We start from the raw sequence: 19,209 nt of genomic DNA, 5'->3' as shown, positions 1-19,209 counted from the left end.
GAACCCAACCCAAAAAGTTTGGTTGATTAGTCTGTGGCATTCTGTTAAACTGTTGCTTATGGCGGTCTCTGTGAGCTTCTCAGCGACATTCAGCCAGCCAGGTATCCTGCCTGCAGTAGATGGAATGTGGCAATGGAACGCTGGCTGCGCGTGTCATAATAGGCTCTGAGCCTTTATATACCTGTGCACAGCAGCAGCCACCTTCAGTCTGCTGCTGGACAGCCAGCAGCAGCAGCAGCAGGAGAGGTATGTAATCAGGAGCCCTCCTGCTAAGGGTAGACAGCTGCTCGTTCCACCCCACCCCCCGCCTTAATTGGTTCTCCTCCCTTCCAACGGTGTTGAGGCGGGTGGGAACAGCAGGGGGTGAAGGTGCTGTGTTTAAAGAGGTGGAGTTATGCAGATCTAAAACGCGTGGATTGCAGCAGCAGCAAGCCGAAAAGTGCAGGCATGTAAGGGATCTAGAGGTTGACAACATGTCTTCTTAACGGGAGTCCAGGAGCTCATCTCCACAAATGGACTTTTCAGGATCCTTGGGTGGCTCCGTAGTTTGAAACCAATTCTGGTTATCGCTTCTCGGCCTTTTGGCTAAGATCAAGTGTAGTATCTGTTCTTATCAGTTTAATATCTGATACGTCCCCTATCTGGGGACCATATATTAAATGGATTTTTAGAACAGGGAGATGGAAAAAGAGCTTGCTCTGTCCACTCCACGCATTGACCTGGTATTGCAGTATCTCCAGGACCGGTGCACCCCTTCTTTAATGCAGTTTCTAAAATCAGAAAGAATTGAATTCAATGTTTTTTGTTCATTTTGCTTGTTTGTCGGATTTTGGGATGGACTCTTTGGCTTTGCTTTTCTTCTCCTCATTGGATTTTTCATGTTCAAAGTTGCAGAAGCCAGATTACAAGCTCATTTTGGTTCAACTTCAGCAACTGTGCATTGCATTGCCATGTAATGTGATGCAATGCTATCTTTCTAGCTCTCCCTTTTTACTTCCTTTTGGATAAACAGACATATTAGGCAAGCATTTTGGAGCTTTCACCTAAATAACTACAGGTGGTGAGATAAGCTGCACAATATAATTGACCTTTCAGTATATTGTTGCACACACACCATCTATTTAGCAAATGCCCTTGTTATCAACAGCAGCCTTTTAAACTCACCTGAGCTAACAGGTATGTGCGCTGGTTACTCTGCTGCGCTTAAAATTTCTTTTTTGGTTTGCTACAATGCCTTTTCTTAAACGTTGTCTCCTTCTGCTGGAACACTGACTTCTTTCATTTAATGCCTGCAGACTATAAAAGAGAACCCAACCCAAAAAGTTTGGTTGATTAGTCTGTGGCACTCTGTTAAACTGTTGCTTATGGCGGTCTCTGTGAGCTTCTCAGCGACATTCAGCCAGCCAGGTATCCTGCCTGCAGTAGATGGAATGTGGCAATGGAACGCTGGCTGCGCGTGTCATAATAGGCTCTGAGCCTTTATATACCTGTGCACAGCAGCAGCCACCTTCAGTCTGCTGCTGGACAGCCAGCAGCAGCAGCAGCAGGAGAGGTATGTAATCAGGAGCCCTCCTGCTAAGGGTAGACAGCTGCTCGTTCCACCCCACCCCCCGCCTTAATTGGTTCTCCTCCCTTCCAACGGTGTTGAGGCGGGTGGGAACAGCAGGGGGTGAAGGTGCTGTGTTTAAAGAGGTGGAGTTATGCAGATCTAAAACGCGTGGATTGCAGCAGCAGCAAGCCGAAAAGTGCAGGCATGTAAGGGATCTAGAGGTTGACAACATGTCTTCTTAACGGGAGTCCAGGAGCTCATCTCCACAAATGGACTTTTCAGGATCCTTGGGTGGCTCCGTAGTTTGAAACCAATTCTGGTTATCGCTTCTCGGCCTTTTGGCTTCGATCTTACAGCTTGTCTGTTTGGTTGTTGTCTATCTGGGTGCTTCCGGTACCCTCTCTCTCGGCCTGGGGGGATCGTTCCTCTTCGGAGGGACTTCACCCCCCTGCTGCTATAGGGAGAGAGGCTTAGTCCGGGAGCAACGGGAAGTGATCCCCTAAAAAGGCATATGCCTTTTTTTTCTTTCCGTAGTTGGCGTACTTTTTTTGGAAGAGATGCCGGCTGTGCTGTCATATGCATCGGGTGAACCCCGGATGAGAAATACAGTGCGAATTGACGTTTTGGAGAAGTTTCGCTGTGAGAAAAACATCCAGTATGTTTGCAACATCATCCTTCTTGGACTTCTGGGATTTAGTAGAGAGGACATCTTCTGCTTCCAGGACAACGAATCGAAAGGTACCTACACCATCACTTTTAGGAGTCAAGGGTGCTGCCAACAACTGGTCCAGAAAGTGAACGAAAATAGCCACATGGACGAAATGGAAGGTTTGATTTTTTCCTTATTATTTGTTTATGAAGAAGTCCAGATTGTGGTTCACTTCCCTAACCCTTTTGTGGAAGTGCTGGATATTTTGACTTTCTTGCGTCGCTATTGCGATGACGTGTCCTTTTTAGGAAAAATTAAAAATGCAGTTAATTTTTGGTGTGGGAAGCGGAGGTTCCTGGCACGATTAAAGAAGGATCCAACGGGAGTCGGAGGAACACAGCACCCTCCCTCCACCTTCACAATCGGGAAGAGCCGAGGATACCTCTTCTATCAAGGTATGCCCTTGTATTGTAGGAATTGTGGCACAATGGGGCATACCCAAGACGCTTGCCAGGAGAGGAGGGCTGCCCGTTGTAATAATTGCAGCCAGTATGGACACTTGACGAAAGACTGTCCTCACAAGAAACAGTGTAATCTGTGCGGGGAGGATGGACATGTATTCCGGAGTTGCCCCCAGAGAACCAAGGTACGGACATATGCAGAGGCAACTGGGGGTCCCCGGCGAAGACAATCTCTAGCTCGCCCCTCAGTGTCCGTCGGGGAGGATCCCCTTGACAGGACTGAGCTAAGCTCTACTGGCCCCTCTGTAGTGGAGGTGGCAAAGAAGAAGCCCCCGCAAAAAGGGGACTATGGGCGGTCCGTCCAGGGACCGGAGCAGGGATGCTCTTCTGTTCGGGAGGGTGTCTCTGTGTCGATGGCCCCTGAAGATGTGTGTGTTTCTGGTGTGCTGGAGCAGGGTGCCCCCAGTATGTTGGCACTGGTGGGCCCTGCTGCGAAGGCCCCAGATGCTATTCAAGTGTCGAGCCAGCAGGACGCAGTGTGTTTTTCCCTAGGTGACGACCTCGAGAAGAGAGACCATGAGGCAGTAGTGGGAGAAGATTGCACTAGTGACCTACCTGAACCCAGCGGGAAAAAGATGCGTGCGGATGTCTGTCCGGATTCACCGGATGTTTCCTTGGGTGTCGGTGATTTGTGGCTGCAGGGAGCAGGAGCTGGATACCCGGTCACTGCCTCGGATCCAATGAACATTTCCTTTTCCCCGGAGTCAGGGATCTTGGAGGCACTGTTGGATCATAGTCCTGAACAGGTCAAGATGATTCTGGATGACTCCCTCCCACCTTGACTTTAATGCCGTCCATAAAATGCCTCTCACTGAATGTGAGATCTTTAAAGAGCCCTGTTCGCAGGGCTGCTCTTTTTCAATATTTAGAGACTTTAGACTTTGATGTGTGTTTATTGCAGGAATGTGGACTACAACACTCAATTAATTATGACGAGCTTAAAAAGGATTGGAAGTCGGGACCGTCAGTGTGGTCCGGCTCAAATGTGAATAGGTCTGCTGGAGTGGGTTTGCTCTGTCGTGGTAATAACATCGTGTTTTCCTCTGTTACAGAGATTACACCAGGCAGGGCAATGTTAGTACATTTGCATATTAATAATTTTAGTTTTCGCATAATTAATGTGTATGCTCCTCCCGACAAGCAAGAGCGCATCCAATTGTTTGAAATTTTGCCTGTATTTTGTGTTGGGTCTTCTCCCCTCCTGATAGGTGGGGATTTCAACTGCCTTAGTGTCGGCGAACAACGAGTAGGAGGGGACCCTCTCCGTAAGTTGGATAAGTCATGTTTTCTGCTAAAAAATTTTCAAACTGATTTTAAGCTATGCGATGCCTGGAGGTCTCTTTCACCGACGGACCCTGGATTTACATGGTCCGGTCGGGGAGTGGCCTCTAGGATCGATTTTATGTTTTTATCTGTGGATTTTAAGCCGGTGATGTTTGATCTAATGTCTAATTTATTTTCCGATCACAAAATGTTAAAATTACAGTTAGAATACCAAGGAGAGCAGAGAATAAACAAAGGACTGTGGCGTTTGGGGACACATCTGCTGGAGGATCCTCAGATAAGGTCGGATTTTTGTACAGCCTACCAGGAATGGAGACAACATAGGCCTCCTTATATAAAAATGTTGTCTTGGTGGGAAAAGATTAAAAATAAAATTAGGCTTTTTTTTATCACGGCAGGGAGGAAGAAATCAAGACAGAAAAAACAATTTTTCTCAAATCTAAATACTAGGCTGCAGACACTTTATAAATTTAAAGAGATTGGGTTGGAGGTGGAGGAAGACATTGTCAGCCTAAAAGCAGAAATACATACACTTTTGGAGCAGAAGGGGAGAGAGGTTATTTTTAATTCAAAGGTAAAGCAGTTAGAAGAAGATGAAAAATGTACACGCTTCTTTTTTAAAAAAGCAATGGAGAGGAAAGATGCGATTACTTGTTTAGGTGAAGAATCCACTATACAGGGCATGAAGAACGTGGCTTTTGATTTTTACCGACTCCTTTTTAGTGAGAAAAGTGTGGATGATTCCTTTTTACAAGATGCTCTTAATGTCCTAGATTTTAAGTTGAATCAGTCAGATCAGGAGTTTTTAATACGGGATTTTAGCTTAGAGGAACTTTTTAACATTTTTAAAAGTTTTTCAAAGGGCAAAGCTCCGGGAGCAGACGGTCTCCCCGTCGAATTTTATCTGACTTTCTGGGATATTTTAAAGGATGATCTTTTAGCACTTTTTAAGGAGGTTTTTAAGTGTAAACGGTTGCCCAAGGGATGGAGGAGGGGAATAGTGTCCTTGATCTTTAAAAAGAAAGGGGCTCGTGAGGACCTTGCAAATTGGAGGCCTATCACCCTCCTCAACATGGATTATAAAGTATTAGCCAAATTTATTGCATGCCGGCTTAAAATGATAATTGATAAGTTGATACAACCAGAACAAGTTTGTGGTGTACCGGGAAGGAGTATTGCGGAGGTGTTAAATGTCATAAGAGATGCAATATGGTATACTAGGGATCGTGGTCAGAATTTAGCCCTGTTGGCGCTGGACTTTGAGAAGGCGTTCGACAGGGTATCGCACAAGTATCTTTTTAGTGTTTTAAAGAAGATGGCGATCCCGGATTTTATCATGTCTCTAATTAAGATTTTGTATAAAGATTCATATTGTCAAATCTCTGTTAATGGCTTCTTAACAGGTGAAATACCGCTGGAATCCGGAGTGAAGCAGGGCTGCCCTTTGTCCCCGATCCTGTTTATTTGTGCTATGGAGCCTTTATTATGCCAAATTAGGAAAGATAAAGTGATCCGTGGGGTCCCTGTTCCGGGTGGAGGGGGGGCCCAAATTAAAGTCTTCGGGTATATGGACGATGTTACTGCCATCTGCACGGATCCTGCTTCCCTCCGGAGGGTGGTGAGGTGTACCAGTTTTTTTAGTCAGGCTTCAGGTTTTAAGTTGAATTTTAATAAAACTGAGTGTTTGACAATTGGTTCCTGGGATACAGTGGACCTACCAGCAGTCAAAATGAAGTGTGATAAAGTTAAAATTTTGGGCATTACTTTTAATAAAGAAAATGACGGGGTTGTGAGTTGGGGGGAGGTCCAGGAGAAAATGGTGAAGAAACTATCCTTTTGGAATTTGCGTAGTTTGTCAATCGAAGGGAAAGTTCTAATTATTAAGTCTGTATTATTGCCAATGATGTTATATGTTGCAATTGTGTACCCTCCCTCCGACTTAATGCTCAAAAAGCTGACTCGCTGCATGTTTATATTTATTTGGGGCTCGAAGATGGAAAAAGTAAAACGCACAGAAATGTATAAAAGGCATCAAAATGGTGGAAAGGATGTCCCGGATTTGAGCATGTTTTTGTATATAAATTTCTTCTGTTTCTGTTTTAAGCTTCTTAATTCTAACAGTGTTTTTAGTCTGTTTTTAAAATATACTTGTGGTTATGTTTTTAAGAGATGGCTACGGCCATCCTTATCTTCGCCTGTTTTATTATGTCCCCCAAAGCATCTTATCATCTTAGAGAAAGTATGTAGAAATTATAAATTAAGAGACTTGGATACTGATATTCTTCAAGACCGAAGGAAATTGATAACTCATCTGAGAAGGGAAGAAAGAGTATCTGAAGTAATCAACTTTTCCTGGAGCAGATCCAAGCGAGTCTGGAGGAATGTGTTTGGAAAGTTTCTCGCAAATATTCATAAAGACCTTGCCTGGATGTCCGTCCACCAGTGCCTCCCAACTAGAGACTTTCAGCACAGGAGAGGCCTGGCGGCGCGGGCAAAATGTCCTAGAGACTCGTGTGGAAGTGATGAGACGGTTTTACATCTGTTTTGGAACTGTTTTTATGCGCAAGAACTTTGGCGGAGACTGGGGGTGCTTTTGAAATGGGTTTGTGGTCTGAAAGACTTTTGTCACGAATATGTTTTATACGGACTTTTTAATTGCCCAACTTTACATCAAACCAAAATATGCTGGTGTATAATAAATTGTGCAAAAAGTGCTATGTGGAAAGTGAGGAATATTTTGTTGTTCAAACGTGACTGTATTTCCATCAATGATTGTATTAGAATGGTTTTTAGCGAAATGTATATTTATTATTTGAAAGATGTCAAAGATGTGGGTAAACACGAAGCGAATAGAAGATGGTGTTTTTACATGTGGAATACTATTTTGTACTAATAATATCTGTGGAAAGAGCTCTATTAACGCTGTAAATAAGAATAATGTGTTTTTGTACTTTTTTATATCTGAATAAATTTATGTTGAAACCTTATCTATTCTTATCAGTTTAATATCTGATACGTCCCCTATCTGGGGACCATATATTAAATGGATTTTTAGAACAGGGAGATGGAAAAAGAGCTTGCTCTGTCCACTCCACGCATTGACCTGGTATTGCAGTATCTCCAGGACCGGTGCACCCCTTCTTTAATGCAGTTTCTAAAATCAGAAAGAATTGAATTCAATGTTTTTTGTTCATTTTGCTTGTTTGTCGGATTTTGGGATGGACTCTTTGGCTTTGCTTTTCTTCTCCTCATTGGATTTTTCATGTTCAAAGTTGCAGAAGCCAGATTACAAGCTCATTTTGGTTCAACTTCAGCAACTGTGCATTGCATTGCCATGTAATGTGATGCAATGCTATCTTTCTAGCTCTCCCTTTTTACTTCCTTTTGGATAAACAGACATATTAGGCAAGCATTTTGGAGCTTTCACCTAAATAACTACAGGTGGTGAGATAAGCTGCACAATATAATTGACCTTTCAGTATATTGTTGCACACACACCATCTATTTAGCAAATGCCCTTGTTATCAACAGCAGCCTTTTAAACTCACCTGAGCTAACAGGTATGTGCGCTGGTTACTCTGCTGCGCTTAAAATTTCTTTTTTGGTTTGCTACAATGCCTTTTCTGAAACGTTGTCTCCCTCTGCTGGAACACTGACTTCTTTCATTTAATGCCTGCAGACTATAAAAGAGAACCCAACCCAAAAAGTTTGGTTGATTAGTCTGTGGCATTCTGTTAAACTGTTGCTTATGGCGGTCTCTGTGAGCTTCTCAGCGACATTCAGCCAGCCAGGTATCCTGCCTGCAGTAGATGGAATGTGGCAATGGAACGCTGGCTGCGCGTGTCATAATAGGCTCTGAGCCTTTATATACCTGTGCACAGCAGCAGCCACCTTCAGTCTGCTGCTGGACAGCCAGCAGCAGCAGCAGCAGGAGAGGTATGTAATCAGGAGCCCTCCTGCTAAGGGTAGACAGCTGCTCGTTCCACCCCACCCCCCGCCTTAATTGGTTCTCCTCCCTTCCAACGGTGTTGAGGCGGGTGGGAACAGCAGGGGGTGAAGGTGCTGTGTTTAAAGAGGTGGAGTTATGCAGATCTAAAACGCGTGGATTGCAGCAGCAGCAAGCCGAAAAGTGCAGGCATGTAAGGGATCTAGAGGTTGACAACATGTCTTCTTAACGGGAGTCCAGGAGCTCATCTCCACAAATGGACTTTTCAGGATCCTTGGGTGGCTCCGTAGTTTGAAACCAATTCTGGTTATCGCTTCTCGGCCTTTTGGCTAAGATCAAGTGTAGTATCTGTTCTTATCAGTTTAATATCTGATACGTCCCCTATCTGGGGACCATATATTAAATGGATTTTTAGAACAGGGAGATGGAAAAAGAGCTTGCTCTGTCCACTCCACGCATTGACCTGGTATTGCAGTATCTCCAGGACCGGTGCACCCCTTCTTTAATGCAGTTTCTAAAATCAGAAAGAATTGAATTCAATGTTTTTTGTTCATTTTGCTTGTTTGTCGGATTTTGGGATGGACTCTTTGGCTTTGCTTTTCTTCTCCTCATTGGATTTTTCATGTTCAAAGTTGCAGAAGCCAGATTACAAGCTCATTTTGGTTCAACTTCAGCAACTGTGCATTGCATTGCCATGTAATGTGATGCAATGCTATCTTTCTAGCTCTCCCTTTTTACTTCCTTTTGGATAAACAGACATATTAGGCAAGCATTTTGGAGCTTTCACCTAAATAACTACAGGTGGTGAGATAAGCTGCACAATATAATTGACCTTTCAGTATATTGTTGCACACACACCATCTATTTAGCAAATGCCCTTGTTATCAACAGCAGCCTTTTAAACTCACCTGAGCTAACAGGTATGTGCGCTGGTTACTCTGCTGCGCTTAAAATTTCTTTTTTGGTTTGCTACAATGCCTTTTCTGAAACGTTGTCTCCTTCTGCTGGAACACTGACTTCTTTCATTTAATGCCTGCAGACTATAAAAGAGAACCCAACCCAAAAAGTTTGGTTGATTAGTCTGTGGCATTCTGTTAAACTGTTGCTTATGGCGGTCTCTGTGAGCTTCTCAGCGACATTCAGCCAGCCAGGTATCCTGCCTGCAGTAGATGGAATGTGGCAATGGAACGCTGGCTGCGTGTGTCATAATAGGCTCTGAGCCTTTATATACCTGTGCACAGCAGCAGCCACCTTCAGTCTGCTGCTGGACAGCCAGCAGCAGCAGCAGCAGGAGAGGTATGTAATCAGGAGCCCTCCTGCTAAGGGTAGACAGCTGCTCGTTCCACCCCACCCCCCGCCTTAATTGGTTCTCCTCCCTTCCAACGGTGTTGAGGCGGGTGGGAACAGCAGGGGGTGAAGGTGCTGTGTTTAAAGAGGTGGAGTTATGCAGATCTAAAACGCGTGGATTGCAGCAGCAGCAAGCCGAAAAGTGCAGGCATGTAAGGGATCTAGAGGTTGACAACATGTCTTCTTAACGGGAGTCCAGGAGCTCATCTCCACAAATGGACTTTTCAGGATCCTTGGGTGGCTCCGTAGTTTGAAACCAATTCTGGTTATCGCTTCTCGGCCTTTTGGCTAAGATCAAGTGTAGTATCTGTTCTTATCAGTTTAATATCTGATACGTCCCCTATCTGGGGACCATATATTAAATGGATTTTTAGAACGGGGAGATGGAAAAAGAGCTTGCTCTGTCCACTCCACGCATTGACCTGGTATTGCAGTATCTCCAGGACCGGTGCACCCCTTCTTTAATGCAGTTTCTAAAATCAGAAAGAATTGAATTCAATGTTTTTTGTTCATTTTGCTTGTTTGTCGGATTTTGGGATGGACTCTTTGGCTTTGCTTTTCTTCTCCTCATTGGATTTTTCATGTTCAAAGTTGCAGAAGCCAGATTACAAGCTCATTTTGGTTCAACTTCAGCAACTGTGCATTGCATTGCCATGTAATGTGATGCAATGCTATCTTTCTAGCTCTCCCTTTTTACTTCCTTTTGGATAAACAGACATATTAGGCAAGCATTTTGGAGCTTTCACCTAAATAACTACAGGTGGTGAGATAAGCTGCACAATATAATTGACCTTTCAGTATATTGTTGCACACACACCATCTATTTAGCAAATGCCCTTGTTATCAACAGCAGCCTTTTAAACTCACCTGAGCTAACAGGTATGTGCGCTGGTTACTCTGCTGCGCTTAAAATTTCTTTTTTGGTTTGCTACAATGCCTTTTCTTAAACGTTGTCTCCTTCTGCTGGAACACTGACTTCTTTCATTTAATGCCTGCAGACTATAAAAGAGAACCCAACCCAAAAAGTTTGGTTGATTAGTCTGTGGCATTCTGTTAAACTATTGCTTATGGCGGTCTCTGTGAGCTTCTCAGCGACATTCAGCCAGCCAGGTATCCTGCCTGCAGTAGATGGAATGTGGCAATGGAACGCTGGCTGCGCGTGTCATAATAGGCTCTGAGCCTTTATATACCTGTGCACAGCAGCAGCCACCTTCAGTCTGCTGCTGGACAGCCAGCAGCAGCAGCAGCAGGAGAGGTATGTAATCAGGAGCCCTCCTGCTAAGGGTAGACAGCTGCTCGTTCCACCCCACCCCCCGCCTTAATTGGTTCTCCTCCCTTCCAACGGTGTTGAGGCGGGTGGGAACAGCAGGGGGTGAAGGTGCTGTGTTTAAAGAGGTGGAGTTATGCAGATCTAAAACGCGTGGATTGCAGCAGCAGCAAGCCGAAAAGTGCAGGCATGTAAGGGATCTAGAGGTTGACAACATGTCTTCTTAACGGGAGTCCAGGAGCTCATCTCCACAAATGGACTTTTCAGGATCCTTGGGTGGCTCCGTAGTTTGAAACCAATTCTGGTTATCGCTTCTCGGCCTTTTGGCTAAGATCAAGTGTAGTATCTGTTCTTATCAGTTTAATATCTGATACGTCCCCTATCTGGGGACCATATATTAAATGGATTTTTAGAACAGGGAGATGGAAAAAGAGCTTGCTCTGTCCACTCCACGCATTGACCTGGTATTGCAGTATCTCCAGGACCGGTGCACCCCTTCTTTAATGCAGTTTCTAAAATCAGAAAGAATTGAATTCAATGTTTTTTGTTCATTTTGCTTGTTTGTCGGATTTTGGGATGGACTCTTTGGCTTTGCTTTTCTTCTCCTCATTGGATTTTTCATGTTCAAAGTTGCAGAAGCCAGATTACAAGCTCATTTTGGTTCAACTTCAGCAACTGTGCATTGCATTGCCATGTAATGTGATGCAATGCTATCTTTCTAGCTCTCCCTTTTTACTTCCTTTTGGATAAACAGACATATTAGGCAAGCATTTTGGAGCTTTCACCTAAATAACTACAGGTGGTGAGATAAGCTGCACAATATAATTGACCTTTCAGTATATTGTTGCACACACACCATCTATTTAGCAAATGCCCTTGTTATCAACAGCAGCCTTTTAAACTCACCTGAGCTAACAGGTATGTGCGCTGGTTACTCTGCTGCGCTTAAAATTTCTTTTTTGGTTTGCTACAATGCCTTTTCTGAAACGTTGTCTCCCTCTGCTGGAACACTGACTTCTTTCATTTAATGCCTGCAGACTATAAAAGAGAACCCAACCCAAAAAGTTTGGTTGATTAGTCTGTGGCATTCTGTTAAACTGTTGCTTATGGCGGTCTCTGTGAGCTTCTCAGCGACATTCAGCCAGCCAGGTATCCTGCCTGCAGTAGATGGAATGTGGCAATGGAACGCTGGCTGCGCGTGTCATAATAGGCTCTGAGCCTTTATATACCTGTGCACAGCAGCAGCCACCTTCAGTCTGCTGCTGGACAGCCAGCAGCAGCAGCAGCAGGAGAGGTATGTAATCAGGAGCCCTCCTGCTAAGGGTAGACAGCTGCTCGTTCCACCCCACCCCCCGCCTTAATTGGTTCTCCTCCCTTCCAACGGTGTTGAGGCGGGTGGGAACAGCAGGGGGTGAAGGTGCTGTGTTTAAAGAGGTGGAGTTATGCAGATCTAAAACGCGTGGATTGCAGCAGCAGCAAGCCGAAAAGTGCAGGCATGTAAGGGATCTAGAGGTTGACAACATGTCTTCTTAACGGGAGTCCAGGAGCTCATCTCCACAAATGGACTTTTCAGGATCCTTGGGTGGCTCCGTAGTTTGAAACCAATTCTGGTTATCGCTTCTCGGCCTTTTGGCTAAGATCAAGTGTAGTATCTGTTCTTATCAGTTTAATATCTGATACGTCCCCTATCTGGGGACCATATATTAAATGGATTTTTAGAACAGGGAGATAGAAAAAGAGCTTGCTCTGTCCACTCCACGCATTGACCTGGTATTGCAGTATCTCCAGGACCGGTGCACCCCTTCTTTAATGCAGTTTCTAAAATCAGAAAGAATTGAATTCAATGTTTTTTGTTCATTTTGCTTGTTTGTCGGATTTTGGGATGGACTCTTTGGCTTTGCTTTTCTTCTCCTCATTGGATTTTTCATGTTCAAAGTTGCAGAAGCCAGATTACAAGCTCATTTTGGTTCAACTTCAGCAACTGTGCATTGCATTGCCATGTAATGTGATGCAATGCTATCTTTCTAGCTCTCCCTTTTTACTTCCTTTTGGATAAACAGACATATTAGGCAAGCATTTTGGAGCTTTCACCTAAATAACTACAGGTGGTGAGATAAGCTGCACAATATAATTGACCTTTCAGTATATTGTTGCACACACACCATCTATTTAGCAAATGCCCTTGTTATCAACAGCAGCCTTTTAAACTCACCTGAGCTAACAGGTATGTGCGCTGGTTACTCTGCTGCGCTTAAAATTTCTTTTTTGGTTTGCTACAATGCCTTTTCTGAAACGTTGTCTCCTTCTGCTGGAACACTGACTTCTTTCATTTAATGCCTGCAGACTATAAAAGAGAACCCAACCCAAAAAGTTTGGTTGATTAGTCTGTGGCATTCTGTTAAACTGTTGCTTATGGCGGTCTCTGTGAGCTTCTCAGCGACATTCAGCCAGCCAGGTATCCTGCCTGCAGTAGATGGAATGTGGCAATGGAACGCTGGCTGCGCGTGTCATAATAGGCTCTGAGCCTTTATATACCTGTGCACAGCAGCAGCCACCTTCAGTCTGCTGCTGGACAGCCAGCAGCAGCAGCAGCAGGAGAGGTATGTAATCAGGAGCCCTCCTGCTAAGGGTAGACAGCTGCTCGTTCCACCCCACCCCCCGCCTTAATTGGTTCTCCTCCCTTCCAACGGTGTTGAGGCGGGTGGGAACAGCAGGGGGTGAAGGTGCTGTGTTTAAAGAGGTGGAGTTATGCAGATCTAAAACGCGTGGATTGCAGCAGCAGCAAGCCGAAAAGTGCAGGCATGTAAGGGATCTAGAGGTTGACAACATGTCTTCTTAACGGGAGTCCAGGAGCTCATCTCCACAAATGGACTTTTCAGGATCCTTGGGTGGCTCCGTAGTTTGAAACCAATTCTGGTTATCGCTTCTCGGCCTTTTGGCTAAGATCAAGTGTAGTATCTGTTCTTATCAGTTTAATATCTGATACGTCCCCTATCTGGGGACCATATATTAAATGGATTTTTAGAACAGGGAGATGGAAAAAGAGCTTGCTCTGTCCACTCCACGCATTGACCTGGTATTGCAGTATCTCCAGGACCGGTGCACCCCTTCTTTAATGCAGTTTCTAAAATCAGAAAGAATTGAATTCAATGTTTTTTGTTCATTTTGCTTGTTTGTCGGATTTTGGGATGGACTCTTTGGCTTTGCTTTTCTTCTCCTCATTGGATTTTTCATGTTCAAAGTTGCAGAAGCCAGATTACAAGCTCATTTTGGTTCAACTTCAGCAACTGTGCATTGCATTGCCATGTAATGTGATGCAATGCTATCTTTCTAGCTCTCCCTTTTTACTTCCTTTTGGATAAACAGACATATTAGGCAAGCATTTTGGAGCTTTCACCTAAATAACTACAGGTGGTGAGATAAGCTGCACAATATAATTGACCTTTCAGTATATTGTTGCACACACACCATCTATTTAGCAAATGCCCTTGTTATCAACAGCAGCCTTTTAAACTCACCTGAGCTAACAGGTATGTGCGCTGGTTACTCTGCTGCGCTTAAAATTTCTTTTTTGGTTTGCTACAATGCCTTTTCTGAAACGTTGTCTCCTTCTGCTGGAACACTGACTTCTTTCATTTAATGCCTGCAGACTATAAAAGAGAACCCAACCCAAAAAGTTTGGTTGATTAGTCTGTGGCATTCTGTTAAACTGTTGCTTATGGCGGTCTCTGTGAGCTTCTCAGCGACATTCAGCCAGCCAGGTATCCTGCCTGCAGTAGATGGAATGTGGCAATGGAACGCTGGCTGCGCGTGTCATAATAGGCTCTGAGCCTTTATATACCTGTGCACAGCAGCAGCCACCTTCAGTCTGCTGCTGGACAGCCAGCAGCAGCAGCAGCAGGAGAGGTATGTAATCAGGAGCCCTCCTGCTAAGGGTAGACAGCTGCTCGTTCCACCCCACCCCCCGCCTTAATTGGTTCTCCTCCCTTCCAACTGTGTTGAGGCGGGTGGGAACAGCAGGGGGTGAAGGTGCTGTGTTTAAAGAGGTGGAGTTATGCAGATCTAAAACGCGTGGATTGCAGCAGCAGCAAGCCGAAAAGTGCAGGCATGTAAGGGATCTAGAGGTTGACAACATGTCTTCTTAACGGGAGTCCAGGAGCTCATCTCCACAAATGGACTTTTCAGGATCCTTGGGTGGCTCCGTAGTTTGAAACCAATTCTGGTTATCGCTTCTCGGCCTTTTGGCTAAGATCAAGTGTAGTATCTGTTCTTATCAGTTTAATATCTGATACGTCCCCTATCTGGGGACCATATATTAAATGGATTTTTAGAACAGGGAGATGGAAAAAGAGCTTGCTCTGTCCACTCCACGCATTGACCTGGTATTGCAGTATCTCCAGGACCGGTGCACCCCTTCTTTAATGCAGTTTCTAAAATCAGAAAGAATTGAATTCAATGTTTTTTGTTCATTTTGCTTGTTTGTCGGATTTTGGGATGGACTCTTTGTCTTTGCTTTTCTTCTCCTCATTGGATTTTTCATGTTCAAAGTTGCAGAAGCCAGATTACAAGCTCATTTTGGTTCAACTTCAGCAACTGTGCATTGCATTGCCATGTAATGTGATGCAATGCTATCTTTCTAGCTCTCCCTTTTTACTTCCTTTTGGATAAACAGACATATTAGGCAAGCATTTTGGAGCTTTCACCTAAATAACTACAGGTGGTGAGATAAGCTGCACAATATAATTGACCTTTCAGTATATTGTTGCACACACACCATCTATTTAGCAAATGCCCTTGTTATCAACAGCAGCCTTTTAAACTCACCTGAGCTAACAGGTATGTGCGCTGGTTACTCTGCTGCGCTTAAAATTTCTTTTTTGGTTTGCTACAATGCCTTTTCTGAAACGTTGTCTCCTTCTGCTGGAACACTGACTTCTTTCATTTAATGCCTGCAGACTATAAAAGAGAACCCAACCCAAAAAGTTTGGTTGATTAGTCTGTGGCATTCTGTTAAACTGTTGCTTATGGCGGTCTCTGTGAGCTTCTCAGCGACATTCAGCCAGCCAGGTATCCTGCCTGCAGTAGATGGAATGTGGCAATGGAACGCTGGCTGCGCGTGTCATAATAGGCTCTGAGCCTTTATATACCTGTGCACAGCAGCAGCCACCTTCAGTCTGCTGCTGGACAGCCAGCAGCAGCAGCAGCAGGAGAGGTATGTAATCAGGAGCCCTCCTGCTAAGGGTAGACAGCTGCTCGTTCCACCCCACCCCCCGCCTTAATTGGTTCTCCTCCCTTCCAACGGTGTTGAGGCGGGTGGGAACAGCAGGGGGTGAAGGTGCTGTGTTTAAAGAGGTGGAGTTATGCAGATCTAAAACGCGTGGATTGCAGCAGCAGCAAGCCGAAAAGTGCAGGCATGTAAGGGATCTAGAGGTTGACAACATGTCTTCTTAACGGGAGTCCAGGAGCTCATCTCCACAAATGGACTTTTCAGGATCCTTGGGTGGCTCCGTAGTTTGAAACCAATTCTGGTTATCGCTTCTCGGCCTTTTGGCTGCGGTCAAGTGTCTTGTACAGGCGACTGTGGTTCAGAAGGTACTCGGGTACCCCTCTCCTCGGCCTTGCAGGGTGACCCACTTCGGTGGGCTCCCCTGCCTGCTGCTATTGGGAGAGGGCTTAGTCCCAGGGTAACGGGTTGCGATCCCCCCCAGCCTCTCAGGTGTTTCTGTTTACAGAACTCTGAAAGGCGCAGATTGCAAGCGGTTTGCGATTTGCTTTTTCTTGTTGCGTTACCATGGAGGTTGACCCCAACCTCGTGCCTCACTATGCGAGGCTTAAAAACACTATCCGTATTCATTTCACAGAGGGCGGAAGTGATGAAAGGAAATTGTGGTACGTAGTCCAGGACGTGCTTGAAGGGCTCTTTCATGTGCAGAAGAACGAGATTCTCTCTATCCAGGATTATCCGAGGCGTGGCGATTATGACATCACCTTCACCGGGGAAGGCATTTTTCAGGATGTCCTGGTAAGAGCCAGAAAGGCAAAAAACAATCCTATTCTAAAAGGAATACAAGTTATCGAGCACGTCCTGGATGAGGTAAAAATGGTAATCCTTAAAGTATTTTCTCCTTTCGTTACTTCAGTGGAACTAACATGTTTTCTTTCAATGTACTTTAAAAGTGTAAAATGTATAGGGAAAGTACTTAATGAGTTTCACATATGGACGTCCAAATGGAAATTTCTAGTAACATGTGAAAGAGACCCTAATTTCCCAGGCGGTGTGAAACTCCCTCCTGCACGTTTTAAAATAGGTTCCTCAAATGGAGACTTCTTTTTTTCTGGTATGCCACCCTTTTGTAGAAACTGTGGAAAATATGGCCATTTTAAGGATGACTGTGAGGCAACCTGTAGAAACTGTGCTAGTACAGAACATGACACCAAAGAATGTCCTCATGATAAAAAATGTAATTTCTGCCAAAAACCTGGTCATTTTTATTTTTCATGCCCACATAGGTTCTGGGAGGCCGAACAGAGACGGAAGGAAAAGGCCAGGACATCCGAAAATGAACCAACAGGTCAGACCACCCCTCAGGAGGAGGAACAACAACCTGGAGCCTCAGCGAGCAAAGAGGGCAATTCGAGTGATGAGGAAAGCTCAGAGGTAATGAAGGGTAACTCCCAAGCAGTGAGGAAAAGTTGGCACCAAGACAACAGGGAGGCTAAAAGAAAGGCAGAAAAGGAACAAAAGGGCATGATCGGTAAAACCAAAAGAGACCGGCAGAAGGTTGACACCGAGCCCGAGGCAAAAACTGGGTTTCCTGGGCCTGAGTCTGAGGCTAACTGGACTACGGTGGGTCCCCATAAAAAGAAAAGAGGGAAGAAAGATGGTTCGAATGGAGCGGCTGATGGGGATCAGATGGACACATCTCCTGGTGGGGAGGTGGACGTTGGTCCCCCAAAAGTCCCGGACCCTGCTGACCCCGGTGGGGAGCCGGGCCTTGCCAGCTCCGTGAGCTCGGGTACATTGCCTTGTACCCAACCTTCCCCTGTGTGTCGGCCTCCCCTGGGTGCAGGGGAGCCACCTGGGGACCCACCTGATAAGGATCTGAATGGCCAGCCCATGGAGACCCAGGGTGCTGTTCCTCTTAGTTGTCTCCCAAGCTACTCACATGTAGCGTTGGGTCATTGTCTTGGTGAGTCAAGTTCCTCCTCCATGGAGTCCTTACTTACGATAAATTCGGACGAGGGAAGTAGCTCGAGCGTAAGTGGTCTGGCCGGTTCAGCGGATAGGAAGTAAGTTCCGTATTTCTGTTTTATATAATTTTTTTACTTTCCTCCAATGGCAGAACTTAAGGGCATTTCCCTCAATGTGAGGGGTCTAAAATCAAAAACCAGAAGAGTAACATTATTTAATTTTTTAACTTGTCTTACGGCTTCCGTCTTCTTTTTACAGGAATGCAATATCCCGCACACAGTATCCTACAAAAAATACAAAGAGGATTGGAAATGTGGCCCATCAGTGTGGTCCGGGTCAAATGTTACCGGATCAGCAGGGATAGCTATACTTTTTAAGGGAAACGTTCAAATTGATTTTATCCAAGAGATTTTACCAGGTCGTATGTTATTAGTTAAAGCTTTTATTAATGGTGTAAAATGGCAATTTTTAAATTTTTATGGGTCCCCAGATAAAAATGAAAGAGCTGACATGTTAGAGATTTTACCATTATTTATTAATACCTCTGAACCTTTTATCTTCGCAGGTGATTTTAATTGTATTTTAAAGGGTGAAAGTCGGCGCTCTACAGCCGTAAGTAGAAACTATGACAAAACTACCGGTATGTTAAGTAATATTTTAAGTGATTTTAGACTTGTTGATATTTATAAAGAATGCAACAAGACTAGTTCAGTAGAAGCCGGCTTTACCTGGAGCAATTTAAATTGCAGTTCAAGAATAGATTTTATATTCGGTTCAGAACAAATTTTACCTGATAAATGTGAAACCCACGATAATATCTTCTCAGATCATAAATTTTTATCTTTTAGTGTAAAAATTAATGCTAATAAAAAATGTGGGAAAAAAACTTGGAAAATGAATGTATCCCTTTTAAATGATTCTAAGATTTTATCGGATTTTATTGAATTTTATAAAAACTGCAGGAGGAAGAAAGATGTAAATGTCCCTATAAGTGCCTGGTGGGATAAAATGAAAAAAAAAATAAAAGATTTTTTTATTAAGAAAAGCATATATAAAGCAAAAGAAAAGCTAGAATTATATAATAATTTAAATACCCGGTTACAGACCTTATATAAACTTAGAGAAAATGGTCTAGAAGTAGAAAAAGATATTAAAATACTGAAAGAAGAAATAACAAAATCACTAGAACAAAAAGGGAAAGAGCTCATTTTCCGCTCCAGAATAAAACACGTGGAGGAAGACGAAAAATGTTCTAGATATTTTTTTAAAAAAATTAGAGAGAAAAAAACAGTAATTGAAGATATAGATGGAGAGAAAAATATGGGAAAAATTTTGGAAAAGGTACATGGTTACTATTTTAATCTTTTTAATGATAAAAGAATAGATGAAAATATAATGCAAAATTCTCTAGAAGAAATAACATCTGTTTTAGATACCGCCTCCCAAGAGTTTTT

The 19,209-nt window shown here is 44.0% G+C and overlaps 8 non-coding genes across 8 annotated transcripts; all 8 read left to right on the top strand.

Moving 5' to 3' along the window:
- The first annotated feature begins 565 nt into the window (after positions 1-565).
- On the top strand, positions 566-756 carry LOC141204918 (U2 spliceosomal RNA). The gene has a single exon (XR_012275767.1). It is a non-coding gene; the product is annotated as a U2 spliceosomal RNA (small nuclear RNA).
- Positions 757-6,960: 6,204 nt separating this feature from the next.
- Positions 6,961-7,143, top strand: LOC141204369 (U2 spliceosomal RNA). The gene has a single exon (XR_012275300.1). It is a non-coding gene; the product is annotated as a U2 spliceosomal RNA (small nuclear RNA).
- Positions 7,144-8,258: 1,115 nt separating this feature from the next.
- LOC141204917 (U2 spliceosomal RNA) lies at positions 8,259-8,449 on the top strand. The gene has a single exon (XR_012275766.1). It is a non-coding gene; the product is annotated as a U2 spliceosomal RNA (small nuclear RNA).
- A 1,115-nt stretch (positions 8,450-9,564) lies between these two features.
- LOC141204068 (U2 spliceosomal RNA) lies at positions 9,565-9,755 on the top strand. Its single transcript, XR_012275040.1, has one exon. It is a non-coding gene; the product is annotated as a U2 spliceosomal RNA (small nuclear RNA).
- Positions 9,756-10,870: 1,115 nt separating this feature from the next.
- Positions 10,871-11,061, top strand: LOC141204915 (U2 spliceosomal RNA). The gene has a single exon (XR_012275764.1). It is a non-coding gene; the product is annotated as a U2 spliceosomal RNA (small nuclear RNA).
- Positions 11,062-12,176: 1,115 nt separating this feature from the next.
- LOC141204121 (U2 spliceosomal RNA) lies at positions 12,177-12,367 on the top strand. The gene has a single exon (XR_012275093.1). It is a non-coding gene; the product is annotated as a U2 spliceosomal RNA (small nuclear RNA).
- Positions 12,368-13,482: 1,115 nt separating this feature from the next.
- LOC141204914 (U2 spliceosomal RNA) lies at positions 13,483-13,673 on the top strand. Its single transcript, XR_012275763.1, has one exon. It is a non-coding gene; the product is annotated as a U2 spliceosomal RNA (small nuclear RNA).
- Positions 13,674-14,788: 1,115 nt separating this feature from the next.
- LOC141204913 (U2 spliceosomal RNA) lies at positions 14,789-14,979 on the top strand. Its single transcript, XR_012275762.1, has one exon. It is a non-coding gene; the product is annotated as a U2 spliceosomal RNA (small nuclear RNA).
- Positions 14,980-19,209: the final 4,230 nt, after the last annotated feature.

The sequence above is a fragment of the Phyllobates terribilis genome, unplaced genomic scaffold (genome assembly GCF_046119375.1).
Source record: "Phyllobates terribilis strain yellow unplaced genomic scaffold, ASM4611937v1 Scaffold_134__1_contigs__length_4944459, whole genome shotgun sequence".
Lineage (NCBI taxonomy): Eukaryota > Metazoa > Chordata > Amphibia > Anura > Dendrobatidae > Phyllobates > Phyllobates terribilis.
The sequence above is the reverse complement of the archived record's forward strand: the minus strand, read 5'-3'. Positions and strand labels throughout refer to the sequence as shown.